Here is an 18,816-nt window from a genome sequence, read left to right as displayed (position 1 = left end):
CTTATTTAATGATCTCATAATGATAAGTGTTTGAAGATAGAAGAAAATCGAATGCTGACAAACAATGTTTCTCCCTCTAGGAAGAAGATACACCAGATATAGGTGCAAGTATGCTTCCCACTATGGATAGGAAGATGGAAGAGGCATCCATATGTAGTATGCAATGGATCCTACCTTTGAAGTCTACTCATATGTCAACAGGTCCTTGATGAATGAAGATGCCATGAACCAATGTGGTAGAAGCCCAAAATACAGTGGCAAGTAAGGTAATATGTCTATGCATGAAGCTGAATCAAACTTCAAAGATGATGAAGCATCTAGATAGGAAAATGTATGAAGAGAAGTAATGTCGCCACCCTTCAATGATGTAGGTACATGTGTGAAAGAAGCTCCTTGGTGATTGAAGAAGTTGCACCATGAAAGTTGAATGATGGTTCTCCTTATAGGAAGAAATGGTGCCATAGGTGTAGTAGAGAATGCTCACCAACTAGTAGAAAGAATCCTTAGAAAATATGATGTCTGAGGAAATTGGAATACAATCTTCATAGATTGATTTGTCTCCTCATAAGTGAATGACTCCTCCTCCAAGTACTGTAAAGAAGCCACAATCATATTAGAATGATCAAGTGGTTGGGGATCAGAGTGTGCCCTCACAAAGAGTAAAGAAGTCTCCTCAACAAAGAGAAGATTGATGTCATCAATGATGTCTCCTAGATGTTCAATGTGAGACTCCAAAAACAACCCTAAAATGTTTAGAAGGAAGTCATCCCACAAAGCTAAAGTAGGAAGACATGGTAAATCCTGTTGCATTGAATTAGGAGCTTCTAAGGTTGGAACTAGATCAGTCAAATCAATATGAGTAGCAAGAGGTGTGATCTCATTTGGAGTTGGAGGTAACATAACTGAAGTGACTAAAAATATAATGTCTTTAGAAAGGAAGGAATATTTGGATCTCCATATGCTTCCCACAAACCTATCCAAAAATCATAATGATAAATGTACTTGTCAATGACTTTGAAGCAAGAATGAGTGACATTGAAATAAATGATGTCCAAAAGTTTGGCAACAAGTGTCTGATCAATTGAAGAGATTAGTTCATTGAAACATAAATAAGGAAATACTTCCTTATGCTCTCTTCTTAGATGATCAATGATCAAGGAACTCCATTTTTTATAGTTCCTCTTTGTCAACCTTGGTCTTAGACCACCCTAACATGGGGAACAAAAAGTCCATGTATGCACCCCCCAAAATACAAAAATAATCAATCAACACCCCCAATATAGGATTTGGCACTTTATAGGTAGTGCATTTACAATGGGCCACTTTATCAATTTTGACCTTAGTGGACTTCTGATTTTTTGTTTACAACCTCCTTTTGGAGTCCAAATTTGGAACTAAGCAATGCACAACAATTTTGAAGGAATACAATGCAAAGAAAGGACATATTTCTAAAACTGGTATTTTTTGAACATAAGCATATAATTTGATTGCATATCTAAAAAGTAGACAAAAAATTATTCACTTTCAAAAGAAATGAAACCTAATTATGTGTCCATATGAGCCTGTACTTAGCATTTGAGGTTGCAAAAAATGGAATTTGTCACTTGTAGAAAAATTTAGGAATAGAGGTATCAAACATCTTGCCCCAATGTGTAGATCATCAAATTCTACCCCAAAACAAACAAAAAAAAAATTGCTCCCAAAAAGGAATTTGTATGAGGGAGATATTGCTATTTTAAAATAACCTCTTTTTTTTTTTTTTTTTTTTTCTGAATCATCGTTTTTGTGCCTCCAAAAATCAATTGACTCTATATTTCACCTTAGATGTTTGATTTTGATGAAATAAAAGTCAATTTGGGAGTTTTTTGGCCTTATGAATATGATGCCAATATTTGATTGTCACTAGCAAGCACTAATCTTCACCTGCAAAAAATCTCTCCTACTCGCATGATGGCCAAATTTTTTTTGGACAAATTATGTAGATCCAAAAAATAATGCAAAGAAATTGTAGGAACTAAAATAATAAAATATGCACATCTGAAATCTAAATTCAGAGCTCTAAAATGATCATACCAATTTTGCAAATCGAGCCTTTGGGTGCCAGCTTGCAAAAGAAATTTGCCTCAAAATTGACTATGGTCCAATATAGGTAAATTTATAGTCAATTTTCACTGATTCTATGCTCTAGATGCAATGGTGAGGTCCACTTTGGCTCTAGATGCTTCCAATATCTGTGAATACTCTAGATTTGTGTTGAGGCGTCTTTAGAGAGGGGAAGCAAGAATAGTCTCTAATGGCTATGAAATGATGCTCCAATGGCTCTGATACCATGTAAGAATTTGGTATAGCTCTGATACCATATAAAAAAAATTCTTTAGGGAAAAATTTACCCAAGACCAAGAAGCACAAGACAAGCACAACATTGACCAAATAAAGTATGATCAAAATAATGATATGAGAATGAATAGTATTCTTAGAGATTGGATAATATTGGATTAAAGCTCACTAGGAGTACTTGTATATAAAGGCCTCTAGACTGACTAAGAGTCAACACACAAGTAAGTCTTACAACCAGGCACATGTCCACTAGAGGTGGATTATGCTCCATTAAGCACATAAGTTAATGTGATGATGAGAGGATAAGCCTACAAAGGTGTAGCATGTAAAATTATGTTATAGACACCATGTGCTAAATTATAGTTGCTTACTCCTATGTTGTGAACATGACAACTCATATGAGAGCACAAAATCCTCAGTGTCTAACCTAATAAATAATAAAATAATGTATTTATCCTAAGTAAACTTAATTAAAGAATAAATTATTATTATTTACACTATCCAATTAGGCTTGCAAATGATGATTAAATGATAGTCAAATTTAAGATAGAAAAAAGATGATGTTAGCAAAAAAGATGTCCCTAGCTGACATGGCAGGTGACTTCAGTGATGTCTTCTGCAATTGTACGATAATGACATGGCATCTACATGGGCATATGGTCTACACACATGGACTATATGGAAGGGCTGACTGGTTGGTACAATGATTTGACATGGTAGGTCCAAGTGGAGTTAATGTGGTAGGGTTTGTTCGGCTAACTATGTGCTTACATAGAAATGGATGACATCTATGTGGTGAGCTTTGGTTGTGCAGGTACAACTACTAAGTTGGCCATCATTATGGCATGGAAGCTACTAGTAGAACGTGTCAACATTTCATTGATTGTAGGTACACGTGGAGAAACTAGGCCTTTCACATGTCACTGGTGGAGGGTGGAGATGTGGGCACTGGGAACTTTGTTGGCCGATGAGGTGCTGCAATCAATCGATGCCAGAATGTTTGGTTATTGATTGCTATGAAGGTTATGAATAGTGAGCTCTGCATGCCAAAACAATAAATGTCAATGAGGGTTATTTATCCCACATTGTTGTTGAGTGGGAGTGCATTGAACTTTAAAAGGGTCGGTGCTTGATACACAAACTAAAGTACAAGCCACCAGTTGTTTGGAAATGCATCAAGGTTTGATTATAATCTACTTGCTAGAAATTTGAGAGATACCAGGCAATGTGTGAATGAATATTTTGCTAGGATAGAGAATATTCTCTATGAGGGCTAGGGTTTCACCACCAAGTTCTTGCAAAAAAACTTTCTCTACGGGCCCGATGGCCTAAAAAAAATTGGATTTTTTTTGAAAATGATAGAAAATTGAAAAGAGAATAAAATACTGATCTAAAAAATAAATTTGTAGATCTAATAAATGATCATACTGAATTTTCAAATTAAGCCTTCGGGTGCTGATTTGCAAAATTTTTTTGCCTCAAATTCAACTATGGCCTAGGATAGGCAAATTTATAGTCAAATTTCATCGAATCGACATTCCAGATGCAATGGTGAGGTCCACTTTGGCTCTAGATGCTCCCAATGGTTTTGATACTCTAGATCTGGGTCAAGGTCCTCTGAGACGTGAAGCAACAAACTGGTCTCCAATGGCTATGTGAAGAGGAATTCTCTCATCTTTGATACCATGTAAGAATTTACCTTAGGGAAAAAACACCCAAAATCAAGGAACTCAAGCACAAGCACAGAATAAACCAAAGTATGATCAAAATAAAAATATAAAATTGTATTCATGTAATTGCATGTCATGTACATACACACTAGAATAAGCTAGGAGATAAGCATTATAACTAAGCATATGTCAACCAGAAGTGGGTTATCCTCCATTGTGCATGAATGTACGTGCATTAGTGAGAGGATAAGTATGACAAGGTGTATCTCATATAGAGATGTTGTAGAAACCATGTGCTTGAATTAGATGCTAACTCCTATGTTATAGACACCATGTACATAAATTAGAGTGCTAAATCCTGTGTTGTCAACAAGACAACTCATAAGAGTACGAATATTCCTAGGTGTCAAACTAATAAATAATAAAATAATGCATTGAAATAAGTAAACTTAAGTAAAGTGTAATAAGTGAATACTTATTTACACCAAAAAAGAAAATTTTGAGTTAGAGGATATTGGTGATCCACTTAGAGTGACACTACCTCAACCTAAGTTGAAACAACCAGTTTCATTATGGTGGAATGAATTGTAAAGAGATAGAGAAGAAGAAGGAAAAATAAAGGTCACTAGGTGGATAATGATACAGACAAAAATAAAAGCTAACTTCATTCCTCCTAATTATAAACTTGAATCATTTAAAAGGTTGCACAATTTGAAATAGAAGGATATGAGTGTGAAGGATTATAATGAGGATTTTTATAAGTTAACTATTCAGTCTAGACATAGAGAACTTTCTAAAGAAAAAGTGGCTAAGATATAATAATAGTTCTAGATTCAATATCCAAGGTGAGATTAGTATGCTAAATACTATTTTGGATGAGGATGTTTATCAGTATTCTCTAAATATAGAAAATAAGTTTAAGAGTAGACATTAAGGTAATTCCTAAGGGAAGGAAAACAAACTACTCAGTGAAAAATAATTTGATTGCTGTTGATTAATTAAAACTTGTTGAACTAAGAAGAAGAATATAGGTAGAGGTGTATTGAAAGTTACTTGTTACAAATGTGGTGAACAAGGACATAGGACATTTGAATGTCCATTTTATGATAGGAAGCTCAATGATAGAAGAGTTTCCATGGAAAATGAGAATGTTGACTTGGTGAATGAGCCCAAGGTGGAGGATAATGTACTAGTTTGGTAAGTATTGTATGGTAAAAAGGTGTAGGAACACTATCAATGAAGAAATTTTTTCAAAACTAGATGTAAGTCAAGAGGAAAATTTTGGAACATGATTGTGGATAGTAGTAGTACTGATAACCAAGTTGCTGAGGAAATTGTCCAAAAGTTTTTTTGAAGAGAAAGAGACATCTTTACCCTTATATGTTCAATTGGTTGCAAGATGAGCATGCTTTGGAAGTGAGCGAGAAGTGTCTTATTAATTTTTTGATTGGGAAGTATGTGGATCAAGTGTTGTGTGGTATTGTGGGCATGAATAGTTGTCATATCTTACTTGGTAGACCTTGGAAATATCATTGTAGGGCAGTGCATGATGATGTGAATAATTAGTTTAATGTTGACAAGGGTGGCATGAAGCTTTCCCTATTTATTTGTAAGATAAAAAATTTGGTAGGAGGAACTTAGGTTTTTGTAAGTGAGTTAAGTTGAAGGATTTTTAAAAAGCTAGAGACCAGCATGCAAAATAGATGTATACACTGAGGGAGACACAAAGCTTTTTGTTGTTGGCAAATACTTATAGAACTGGAACAATGGAAAGAGTGTAAAAGCTGATAACTTGGAGGACATCTATGTGAAGAACCAATTCAAGGTTTATGTGATAAATCCTAGAAGATATCCTTTGAGGTATTGAAAACATCCTTTTGCACCTAGGGTGTCTGATGTAGGAACATCCTAGGGTAGTTGACAATTTTGTATGTTGGTGATGTAAGAGCATCCATCTTTGATTTTTTTGACCATATATTTTATACAATTAGCATTATGTCTAAGGCATATTGGTTAACCTTTCCCTATGTTCTCATTATGATTGGATGGATCATCTTCGAGTTAGACTAGCTCTTTTTAATGGCTACTTGTAACCTATTCCTTATGTTGTGGGTATACTTGGAAATTATTTCCATGAGCTTGGATCCATGGGTGTTGTCTTGTGTAGTCTTTGATGTGGATTGTTGGATGATGTTTGGTCCTATGTCTAAGGCCACATAATCTTATGTTGTCTTATTAGTTAATTATGGTTGTAAAGGGGCATACCCTAAGTGTTATGTAATATGTTAGGCTGACTTATGGTGTGAATTTTTATTTAATATAATTTTCTAGGATGACTTTTTGATTGGCTTAGTACAAGTAGAGGGTCTTGTGATATATGGAGTCATTGAATAAGTTGAGGCATGAATAATTAGATCATGGAGTATCTAGGAAAATATTGAGGGATGATACTAAGGAGGTAGATCTTTGCATATAAGGATTGCATTGTATTCTTCTTTGTAGTTGTCATAACTTGGAAGGCCTTACAACCAATCATGTCGGCCAGAAATATCTTAATTATATTATGAGGATATATGTTGCAATTGATTTGAATCTCTATGTTATTATTGTATTTTTTTTATGTGGTTATTTGATGGGGCTAGGTCATCTTCTTTTGAGGTACACCTTCCTAGCATTACACCACAAGTTTTATTAAAACTTTGATTATGAAAAGTAAAATGTATTTTTAATCTTTAGATTTTCAAAGCATACAAACAAGTTTCATATTACAATTTTTTTGTATCTAATTATATCCTATATATTAAAAAATTAAATATTATAAAATTTAAATATATTAGACATATTTATGCATTTGAAAAACAAATACTTCTTGCATTTCATCAACCTAATTCAATGTAGAACTAACATATAAGGTCTCTAGATAATGTTTTTTGGTAATTTCTTTTGTATCTTTGAATTTGGGCCCTCTTCATCATCATTTTATGTTCAATGGAAGTCTCCTACATGGTTCTAAGTAGTTATGTGGTAGAAGATGTTGGTATCTCTAACTATTGTCATCTATCAATGTAAAACACTTAATCATATACTAGGAAGAGTAAGACAGTCATCACTACAACCAAGTTACTCTATATAAGCTAAGTCATGTAAAGTCTTATATATAAACATGTATATAGAAAGCTCTATAGGAGTCGAGAAAGTATATGGATGCCAAGTATTTTCAATGTAAGACAAGTCTAATATTGATTGAGTAGTTCAAGAACATTGAAGTCAAGTTATACAGAAGACCTGTCAATCATTGTAAAGACTAAGCATCAACATCATATATAGTGAGTGTTAAGTATCAGAAATAGTAAGTGTCGAGCAATGCATAATTTTTATTCAATTCAAGAATGATACAAACTTTTAGATAAATCATTTTAGACCAACATCAACATGATATTTAATACCTATAGAAGTTTTTATAGAGAGTTTTACATGTTTTATGACATGGATCATAAATCCCTATGTTCTATGATGAAAAAATCAAATGGAGAGCTGAAACAAGGAAGCATGTAGAGAACACTTTATGAAATTTTTAAATAGAGAAGATCTAGACCTATTTTTGATATAGAGAAAATTTTGTAGTGTATGGTAATACGAAAGAGAAAATAAGCTATTGATATGATTCATGTGTTATGTGAGAACAATGTAGAAGAGGCAAAGAGTTTTGTTATTGTAGAATAGAGAAAATGACCTAGTTAAATTAGTGAAGGGTAGAAAAGCTATATCAAATTAGAGATTAGATCATATTGGAAAGAGGAGATCCAAGAATAACTTATAAGAATAGACCAAGGATCAGATACTTAATCAATTTTAATGGATTGATATAGGGTAATTTTCTTAATAGAGTTATCTTAATAGATCTTTGTAAATCTCCTAACAAATTCTTAACTTTGCTATAAGTGTGAAATCCTCTAACATGGTTAGATCTAATAGTCTCAAAAGATTTTATCAAGGAAGACCCCTCACAAGGTAGATCATTAGATATGGTCAAATATTGTAACCCTATGAGATTAAGTTTATTACTATTGTAGTGAAGATTTGTGGGTTTCATCTTCACCATTGTTTTACCTTCACCTTGAAGTGTTTCTAGGTAACCAAAATCTTTTTGACATGTGATTAATTTTCATTCATGTGATTACTATTAATGGATGTGATTGATAGATTATATCTGTATGTTATTACAGTTTGATAATAAAAGTTATGCATGTATGAGAAATTGGATATAAGATGGTAAATGGGGTGAATTGAATTATAGTATTTGAAAAGATTATAAGTTTTACACATCCTAGTTCAGCCCCTCCCCTTACCCCCACCCTCTCAGTATCTTGGTTTCCAATTTATACTTCCAACAATCGATATTAGAGCTAAGTTCTCTTGGATAAGTTTAACAACTTGGATTTTAGATCTTGGAGATGGAGGCTTATAAATTTGATAATTTTATTAACAAGTAAGTGATTGACAACTAGCTCATTAGTGATTCCACAATATTGGGTGCTACTTTCTGACAAATTTTGACATTGAAATCAACATTTTTGAAACAAACTTCACATTTGAGTGACTATATCTCTAAAACTATTAATAATTTGAAGATGATGTAAACTAGTAATTTTTAGTACTTTGTTCTTACTTTATAACTTTATTTTATTAAAAATAAAATAAAATTATTTAAGTCAATTTTTTCTTCTCTAGCAAAAGGTGGTACATATGAAAATTCAATATTTTTAAAGAGTGATAGTCTGCTTGACAAGCATAACATTTTTTCTACAAATGATAATGAGATAATTCTTATGATGTTGGATTTGTAACATCAATATCTAGAGGATCCATTTGGTTGAATATTATATAGTTTCAAGGTGACATCAATCATCATTCAAAGACATGTTCATTTTGACAAGCATAAATTGAACTCAGTATATCATAAATTAATTTTTCTTTTTTCAATAGAAAGCTAATGTAGTAACCTATTTCCTAGAGTTTTTTTTTTTTTTAAATGGACCTAATTGTTGGAAATATAAGAGCAGTAACTGAGAGGGGAGAGGTGAATTAGTTACCACTAAAAAAAATCCTAGCTTCCTCAGATGTTAGCATAGAACATAAACTTTACTAAAAAATACTATTGCTTAGCAAACACACATGAACTCAGTTTAAACTAGTAATATGTTGTAACTCAGTAACCACTAAAATAACAAGTATAACTCGACAAATTCTTAACATGAAAATATTAGGATGTTATCTATGATTAAGCTTAATTAAATTAGTTTCATACACATGAAAGAAATAGAATGAATACAACTGACACCAAGATTTAACGTACAAACCCAATTTGGATAAAACCACCAATTGTAACTAGTAACTATTTTCACTCTTCTAAAGTGAGCCTTGTTAGGAGCCAACCATATTAAAGGTTACAAAACACATTATTAGGTGTGAATTTGTTAGAGGATTTAATCACCCTATTAGGAGTGGCCTTTTTAGAGGTCTTTAGACACTTTAATCTAGAAATGCCACCTTATTAGAGGATTTACAAATAGTTGTTAAGAAAACTCTTTGAAGAGACTTAGATCATTACAAAAATGGTTAGAGAGTAACAATGAGATGACCTGATTTATGATGCAACTATATTTCTAATTTCAAATCTCAATTCTAGCTCGAATACTTGACCCTTCCTGATCAAATGTATCATTATAACTCCTCAAGGATATTCTACTTATCCTTCTAATTTGCTTCCTCTAAGAATCTTCTACCCTTCCATATGCTTTTCCATATTTTAGTCCTCAACTTGACCTTATACTTATATCATACATATTGTCAAGCCAACTTGAATACAAATTAGAAAAATTAATATTCATCTCCTTAGTCAGCTAGAACCAACAAACAAATCCATTGAACTCAATAGTCCAAAACAAGAAAATCTTTCATTAGCCATCTCTACTTGGTAGACACTAACTAAGGAATGATTTTCCTATGTTAACCAAGTGAACTTGGTTAACACTATATCTTCACAAAGTTCTTTTGGTAACCAAGTGAGTGTGATTAATACTGGTTCCATCCAACTTTCTTTTCTTACCTAAGTGAGGTTGGTTAACACTCAACTTCTACAAACTTCTCTTTGACACATAAGTAAACTCAATAGTCACCACCTTCTAAACTTGGAAAATACTAGAATGCTTATGAGAGACAACAAATTGTCTTTATTTTCCAAGTGAGCTCGACATACATTAACTAGTAAAGATATGTTATTTTTTGTAACATCAAAGATAATGCACAATTAGCTAGTTATATTCAACAATTTACCTCTTTCACATTAGTGGCAACACACCGTGTCATAATACAATGATATTTTAGAGCATAATAAAGTAAGGAAAATATCATTAGTTTCATTCTTATTTACATCCATGAGAACTTCCTCTATCAGTGTAAACTCCCACTACCTTTAGTTTCTCCCTCTATCAGCAAACTATGTCTTCAACATGTTCTTCTTATAGAAAACTCTCCTTCTTTGATATCAAACCAATTTCTTCTTCTTTGAAATCTTTGTGAATTCTCCCTCATTACAAAACTCTCCCTCTTTATAAAATTTATGTGAATATGAAAAAAAAACTCATCCTCTTTAACATCTTATGCCAAAGACAGTATTTAGTGAATAGAAATGTACCTCATGTACTAATTCATATGCAATCTTTCCTTTTTAATACTGCTTCAACATAACTAATCTTCAACATGCACTGGTTGATACATCACTAAACTTCATTTAGTGAGCTTCAGTTAGGGGAATAACCCCTAACTTACTTCATTTAGTGAGCTTCACATAGGGGAATAACTCCTAAGATTAGGGGAATAACCACTAATCTTTCCTCTTTATCTTGCACTAATTGTCTAAGAACATGATATTTTATAGAAAACTGCTTGGTCTTGGTATGTATCACGAGATTTTTTGATATATTAATTGCACTGGTGTTATCATAGAAGATAATTGTTACCTTTCACTCATCCGCCAAAGGTTTAAATTTTAAATGCTCGGCTCGTCCAACGGCTAGCCACGAAAATATTATTTTTTATGCCAAGATCGGACCTTATGATGTATTTCGCAGCCCGTAGGATCTTCTCCATTAGATTTCAGCAAGATCGACGGTCGGAACGATCTCGCCATCAAGAACTGCCCGAGAGTTAGCATCATCGACATTGTGCCCAATTGACACGTGTCTGGTGGGTCCGATGAGCGGGCTACAACGGAGGGTAGGTCGGGAAAGTTTTCTGACGCCGTAGGTGCTATGTCGCTATCACACGCTGGCCAAAAAATCTCCATGGCGACATAGCACCCGGCGGAGATGCTCACGTCGGCAGGTGACACGTTTCCATGGACCAAAAATTTCAAAACACGGCAAGGCGCCATGGCGCCAACGAAAACCAATGCATTTTCTGATGGCGACATAGTGCCCAATCAGAAAATCCACCATGGCGAGGAAGAGTCAGGCAAATGGGTCCCGTCAGTACTCTACAACGCAATTTGCCAACTCGATGTCAAGATGGTGAATTAGATGTAGCCACAAATTCATCAGTGGGGTCAAGGCGATGCGGACCCTCTGAGTTGGTGCTTTGTCAGACCAGGGAGGTGTCTCATTGGGCCAAGAAAGAGCGACCACATCCTCCAAGTCAGAGTTTAGTCAGCGTCACTGGTACATGGAAGGGTAGGATCTCCACCATCAGATCGATCTAGATCAACAGATGGCGCCATCTTGCTATGGCAGAGATGCACAGATTTTAACATGGTGACATAGCGACCATCTGCCACGTGTTGGCGAGAATTAGGTCTTACCCATCGACATCAAGAGAACGAATCAAATGCTGACACGTGTTCAACAGGCCCAGTAGTTTCAGGAGGAATGGAAAGTCTTCACGATCGTCAGATCTGCAAGGATCTAGGCTGGCGCTATCTCGCCATCAAGAACTGCTCGAGAGTTAACGTTGGCGACATAGCGCCCAGGTGCCACGTGTCTTGATGGAACCAGGTTTCACGCATCCGACACGGTAAGGATTAAGCGATTGTCGGACCAATAGGGAAGTGCCACATGTGCCGCGGGCCCAGTGACTTACAAGGGAAGGGAGTTACGGAACTCCATGATCGTTGGATCGAGGCCGATCAACAGTAGGTGCCATCACGCTATGGCAGAGATGTGTGAAGGTTATGTTGGTGACATAGCACCCGATCGGGAAGTGTGACAGCAAGCAAGTTTACGACAGGCCAGTTTTGCGGTGGGAAGAGGTCAGGCAGCCAAAAAGTTTAGAAATGCTGGTGGGGTGCCATGGCGCCATCGAAAAACTCACGAGTTTTTTGTTGGCAACATAGCGCCCAAACGGAAAACTGACCATGATGGACTCTCAGGCTTGGTGGGACCGAAGGACAAGACAGGTGGGATGAGCTATCTAACATCGTGGCCTCATGATTGGTCAGGGTGGTACCTCATCTACCACGGTGGCATTTCAGAATATGCCATGTTTACATCAAAGGGTGAGATGGCAGTTGGGTGCTATCTCACTATGGGAAGGTTGCCTCGATTTTCCCATAGCGACATAGCGCCTTAGTACCATGTGCCAGGTCAGTGGGGCCAAGTGTTAGGGAATTCGCCAGAATGGTGCTACGTCAGGCCAATGAAGTACTACCACATATGCTAGATCAGAACATAGACATGAGGTGGCACTAGATCTTCAATGCAACTAGCACGTTGCAGGGGCGAGTTCTACACCGTTAGATCAGTGAAGATCAGTGGTGGGCGCTATCTCGCCATGGAGAAATCATGCGAATTTTATGATAGCGAGTTAGCGCCCATGTGCCACGTGTCCTTGTGGGCCTGGATTTGGATGCAGAGTTAACATCACAGTTATGATTGACAGTTAAGTTGCCAATTCAATGATACAGTCTGGTTGGGGCATCGCAGTCACAGTTTGGTACCACCACGGATAGAGATAACTATTGGGTGCTATGTCACTATTAGGAACTTCAGGGCATGGCACCCATAGCAACATAGCACCTAGTCAAACATAAAGGTGTGGTTAGTGCGTGAAGAGGACTGCTAGGGTGGCAAATGGGAGGAAAGTGATTGCCCCACGTGGCCCAGTCAGCATGTGGACCTGGTTGACCTTTTTGACCTTGCTGTTTTGTGAACCAAAAAGGATAGAAATCATTTATTTATTTTTGCCGTGGATCTGATTTCATAATCAATTGCCACCAACTCAGAGTGAATATCAGGTGCAGAGGGAAACTCCATCTATCCAGTCGATCCATCTACCATGTCAGGGAATGTTGTGGCACCATTTCTATCTTCTCCAGGCTTTTTCTCAGAAAGATATGAGATTTCTTGGTATGCAGGCTAGGATTCAAGCAGATCTTCGATTGGATTCTCAAGATGGGAAGTTAATGCCAGTAGGTAAGAAGTGAGTGTGACACAAAAATCTTTAACTATGCTTGATCTATAAAGGCAATTTGGTGACTTGTTCTTAGGAGGAATCTTCCTGATTTTCTCTGCTACTGCTTGTAGACTTGCAGTGTAGAATCCCTGTGTCTTTGAGCTACATAGCATCTTGTCTCATTCTCTTCAGTGGTCAATGTGTATGTGCTTCATTTTTCCTCTCATTGATGCATTATTGAGATTAGTGGTCCACATATTGTATCTATCTTTGGCCTATTGGATAATATACAAGTGAAATCTTCTTTTCCTGGTGTCATTCAGTTGGTTTTCTAATCTATATGTGATTATTGATCGATATAAGTTAGGATGTGTATGACTTTTGTATGTTACCCTAGTTCTGTAGTGCATATATGGGCCAGAATGAGTCTCAACACTCTGTTTTGGTGCATCACTGCCTTAGATTAGACTAAGTAGATTTTCTTTAATGCTCTCTTTCTCCCTTTCCCTTTTGAGAATAGATAGGTGCGCCCTGATAGTAAGAGGAAGCCAGCCTTCTCCGGAGACTCTGTAGGGCACATTTGCCGTTACACCAAAAGCCATGACTATTAGTGAACATGGAACACCACATAATTAACCACCTGTGGGCAGGGGAGCATGTCGCATCACCCAAAAATCTCCCCCTCGACGTGCATACCAGGTGCTTACGTGGGTCGAGAAGGCACCAGGGAGATTTGAACCCATGACCAAGCCAAAACCAGGCTCTGATACCAATTGTTGGGCCCATTTGCCGTTGCACCAAAAGACATGACTGTTAGTGAACATGCAACACCACATAATTAACCACCTGTGGGCAGGGGAGCGCGTCGCATAACCCAACAGACTCAACCTCGTAGTTCAAGTCCCACAGCTTGGAGGTTGTTTCCATGTTTCACTAGGTTGTCTTCGCGCATAGGCCTTGGACAAGGGTGCAAACCTAAGTGACAACAATTTTTGGCACGCCTGGTGGGATGATTATCAAAAGATTTCAGGTCTACTGGTATCAAGAAGAAAGAATTCTAGAGATAAATGCTAAAGAAGTAGTGCTGGCTTCAGTTTTCGAGCCTTTAAGAGGCTGGTTCTTCAAGTACTTGGCGACTCCGAACATCAAAAAGTCTGGTTCCAGACCAAGTTTGTAGTAATTCATGCCCAGGACTGAAACAAGGGCGTCTTCTAGAGGTAAATTTCAATATCAAGAGCTTTCTATTTCAAATCCTAGGAGAAGAAGGACTAGAACTTCATTATCACCAGTTAGGGGTAGAATAACAGTTGATATACCTGTAAGATCTGTCTCTACTCCCCCTACTGTTCGAACTCATCCTAGATTGCCATCAACACTCATCAATAGAACACTTGTTTATATGGCATAGCCAAGAGTTCATCCTTTTGCCACCTTTAATGGTGGAAACCCTCTATTTTTAGCCCAAAGACATGATATACCAGTACCTACACTAAAAAGCATACCTGATTTTACTGGTGAAACTTCTATTTCCCCCCTAGAGCATATCCAAGAGGTAGCGAATGTCTGAAATATTCATGGTATTACAGAAGATGATGTTGCCGTCAGACTTCTAGCCTCTTCTTTAAAAGGAAAAGCATTACAGTGGTATAGAGGCTTAGCTCATGGTTCCATAACTGATTGGGATGGACTAGGAGCAAGATTATGCAAACATTTTGAGGATAAGAGTGACCATTTGTCACTACTAGAGCAGCTGACTACAATAAAAAGAGCCCCCCATGAATGTATGACTGATTTTAATTACAGATTCCAAAAGACATGGGATAGAATACCTACTATAGTGAAACCTACCCCTAGTAATGCCTTCTTGCATTATCTTAGAGCTTTCAACAGTGACATTGCCACCACAATCCAAACTATGGGAGGAGATACATTACCAAATGTTTATGAGACAGCTATAAAACCTGAGAATATCCTAATACAAGGTGGGAAGTTGGCTCCAAAGCCTCCTATGCCTTTCTTTCCTGATGTTCCCAACTACCAACCAACAATAGTCCCTCTTCCTACAATTTCTATGTCACAAGCCCTTACTCCAGTTCCCCAAGCTTCCACATCCTCAAACGGAATAGATGAACTCAAGGAAATGCTCCAAGGTCTAGTGTTGAACACAGATAAAAGAGAGAAGACCCTGGATAAAAAATTACAAGAGCAGGGGAGGGAGTTGAAGGACCAAGGGAAGAGATTAGAGGATAGTTTTTCTCTAATACAAAAAATGAGTAATAAGGTGGTGGCCTTAGAAAGGTAGCAAGCCCAAAGTGGCAAGCCCCCCCAATTACAACACCAGGCTCTAAGTGGTGGTAGGCCTCCTAATCAGTGGAATAGCTATTTTGATCAGAATAGGCAGAATAGTCATGCTTCTGCTTCAAGCTCAAATCAGAATAGAGCTATTGTCCCTCAAAATAACTTGGCCCAAGACCAAGATTTTTGTCCTTCATGTAACTATTCTTATACCTACTACCTATGTCAGAAAGCAAAATCTTATTTGGCCCTAACTGTCCAAGAGTCCACAGTAAAGCAATCACACAAGGAAGATCATCCCAAGGAGGCCTCATATGTTCAAAGGTAGGGTGATTGCTCTTTTATGAATCACCAGATGGAGGAGCATTGTAATGTAAACCAGGATTCCGTTGCTCATAACACAAGAAGCAAGAAGAGAGCTATGGAACATGCTGCTCCTCCTTCTCCTAAGCAGGCCTCAACTTCAAGTGTTATACCTAACACACAGACAGCAAATGAGGAAACAAACATTTCACAACAGCAAAGGCAAGGTCCAAGAGAGGAGAATGCAAGTGATCCCTATGTTGCCCCATCTCAACCTCTCATGAGTGCAGCTCCCAAAGTTTCTACCAAAATTCCTAACGCACCATTGAGTGTGGTAGAGCAAATGAAGAAGACCAATGTAAACATTTCCATTTGGGATGTCGTTGCTACCATACCAATGCAGAAGAAGATGCTGTAGCAAGAATTGGAAAGGATTGAACCCAAGGATCAGTCATCTACCATGGAGAGTGCCACTAGTTTAGTACAACCAACAGGAGATGTGGAGACAAATAAAAAGGTTAGACCTCCTCCATTTTATGTTTCTCTAATTATAGGGGGCAAATTAGTCCATAATTACATGATAGATTCGAGGGCTAGTAGCTCATTACTGCCTAGGTGTGTTGTTGATACTTTAGGGATGAAATATGAGCCCATTGTTAGGGATGTGTTACAACTAGATGGGAGTACTGTCAAAACCGTAGGCATTCTTAGAAGTGTGGAAATGGCCCTACATGCATGCCCTAGTTGTAATATGATTCAAGACATATCTGTTGCTGAGGTTAAGCCTTATTTTACCATCTGTTTTTCAAGAGACTTCACTGCTCAAATTGGTGGATTCATATCTGCTGATTGGTCTTATATGTCATTTAAGACCAGATATGGGGTCAATGCTTCAATAAGAGCAGAACCTCAACCCCTTCATGACACTGAACTGTACACTCCCAACTTCATCAATATGAATTGCCCTATCCTAGAGATGGACGAAAATAACATAGTAAACGAGCCCGTCACTTCCATAGCAGAGATTCTTGATTTCTTCTTAGATGAGTGGGAAAATACATGTCAGTTTGAGCCTATGTTAGAAACCCTTGAGACAGGCCTTAGTACATATTGCATAATAGAGAAAGAGGTTCAAGTTCCTGACCTTGTTAGGACTAATGACGACATAAATGGAGTATGGAGTATGTAATTTGATGGCTCAAGGAATAGAAATGGATCAGGGGCTGGTGTTATGTTGATCTCTCCTGCACAAATAAGATACTACTTCTCTTTTAGGTTCCAATTCAGTTGTACCAATAATGTGGCCAAGTATGAATCCTTGATCCAAGGTCTCCTACTTGCCCAAAAGAGGGGAATTCAAGCCTTGAAAGTATATGGGGACAATGAGTTGGTAGTGAACCAAGTGAGAAATCAGAATATCACCAAAAATGTCCTGCTCAAGTCTTATAAACACAAAGTCTGGGATTTGCTTGAGGGTTTCCAAGCATTTAATATTCAAAGCATTCTTACGAAAGAAAATAAATATGCTGATAGACTTGCAGCAGTGGGTGCATCTTATGATGTGCCAAGGAATCTTGAGGAAGAAAAGAAACAACAAATAAGGGTGGTGGTAAGGCTCGCTGTTCCTGATAATAATACTCATTGGCAAGTGTTTGAGTCTGATGAGAAAATTGTGAGCTTCTTGTAGAATGAAGTAGAATTTTCAGAGAGAAATCAGTCAAGACTACAAGATCAATATGGTGATCAGATCATTCATCTTAGTTCCAACAAGCTGCCCAAGGGTCTCATTACCTTGGAGAGTGTCTTTAATCCTGATGATCAGTCAAGGGATAAAGGAATGAATCTAGCTTTAGAAAAGGATGACCATGCCCCAGTTACTATTGCTGATGGAAAATCTCTTAACATGGGGAAGGTATGTTCTGAAGCTGAGCAAGAAAATTTCATTCATATATGTCAAGAATTTAGTGATTTATTTGCTTGGACGTATGATGACTTAAAAGGTTTTGACCCTAGTTTGTTTCAGCATACCATAGATTTGGTTGATAGGGTCAAACCAGTAAGACAAAAGCAGAGGCCAGTGAATCCCAAGATTGAACCTTAGATGAGGAAAGAGCTATCCAAGGTGATTGAAGCTAACATAATTTTTCCTATTAAACACTCATCATGGGTGGCTAACCTTGTCCCTGTGAGGAAGAAGAATGGAGAAATCAGATTGTGTGTGGACTTTAGGGATCTTAATCAGGCTTCCCTTAAGGATCACCATCCTCTTCCTTCTATGGAGCAAATTTTGTCCAAGGTCAGTGGGTCAAGGAGATTCTCTTTTCTTGATGGGTTTTCTGGTTATAACCAAGTGCTGGTTAAAGAGTCTGATAGATACAAGACAACATTTACTACTAAATGGGGCACCTATGCTTATTGCAAAATGCCATTTGGATTAACAAATGCAGGTGCCACATTCCAAAAGGCAATGGAGGTAGCTTTCAAAATATTAATTGACAAGTTTGTCTTAGTATACCCTGATGATATAATTGTGTATTCCAAGAATGTAGAAGATCATCTTGATCATTTGAGACAGGTATTTCTAAGATGTAGAGAGTTTGGGGTTTCTCTCAACCCAGCCAAATGTGTCTTTGCTACAAACCAAGGAAAACTATTGGGACACATTGTATCTAAGGATGGATTGACCATTGATCCAGAAAGAACAAAAGTAATACTTACCCTTCCTCTCCCTAAACACAAGAAAGGGCTGCAAAGTTTCCTTGGT

The sequence above is a fragment of the Cupressus sempervirens genome, chromosome 10 (assembly GCF_028749045.1).
Source record: "Cupressus sempervirens isolate cs-2001-9-10 chromosome 10, ASM2874904v1, whole genome shotgun sequence".
Taxonomy (NCBI): Eukaryota; Viridiplantae; Streptophyta; class Pinopsida; order Cupressales; family Cupressaceae; genus Cupressus; species Cupressus sempervirens.
This window is presented reverse-complemented; position numbering follows the sequence as displayed.